The following is an 867-nucleotide window of genomic DNA, read 5'->3' on the forward strand; positions in this document are numbered from 1 at the left end:
CTAGGTTGATTTAAAGCTATAGAAGAGGGGTTATCATAAAAAATTATAGTGGCATAATAATTAAACTTGGATAGGAGTTAAATACATCTATGATAAAGATCTAAGCAATAAAATCACAATGGAAGGGTCGGATGGTAGGGGATCAAATCAAACAATGACTACCTGAATCCGGATCAAAACTAAAATAAAGATACAAATAATCAACAATATTGTATCTAGAAAATCAATTTAAAAATGAATAAGATCAAAACCATAGGATAAATCATGGAACACTTAGAATGTTAGGCTCAATAAGATGTAAATAAATAAGATTATTTTCTTTATATTAAAATTTAGGTAAACTAGCAATGTACAAATTTTAATTTATATTAGTTAACTTTATTTAGAGCTTTAAAAAGTCATGTATCAGTTTAGAAAATATATTGAATATCATTTTCAACTTAATCCAAGAAGAGTAATATATAATATCTAATGTTGGAATATGAAACTTGGACTTTGGAATTAAAGAAGAATAATACAATGTACTAGTGTGCAAGTAGCATTTTTTGAAGTGGTAGCATGAAGCTATGGCCATAATAAATACTTTGAATACTACTAAATTTGTGTTTAAGTCTTTTTTTAAGCCAGTAGCAACAACTAAGAAGTTGGATTGCTACTAAATTAGTGGAAGGTTGGTAAATTTTAGCTAAAAACTAATGATAAAAGATGACCAAATGAGGTGTATATAGTTGCTTTCAACTTGATTTGGAGACACAAAGTAAATGCTATGGCATAGGAAGTAATGGATAATGCCTGGTTTGAGTGGGATAACATGGGTTAAAATCTAAAAGATGGGGGTTGATATGACGCGAAAAATGTGAACTAGAT

The sequence above is a fragment of the Cryptomeria japonica genome, chromosome 8 (genome assembly GCF_030272615.1).
Source record: "Cryptomeria japonica chromosome 8, Sugi_1.0, whole genome shotgun sequence".
NCBI classification, from domain to species: Eukaryota; Viridiplantae; Streptophyta; class Pinopsida; order Cupressales; family Cupressaceae; genus Cryptomeria; species Cryptomeria japonica.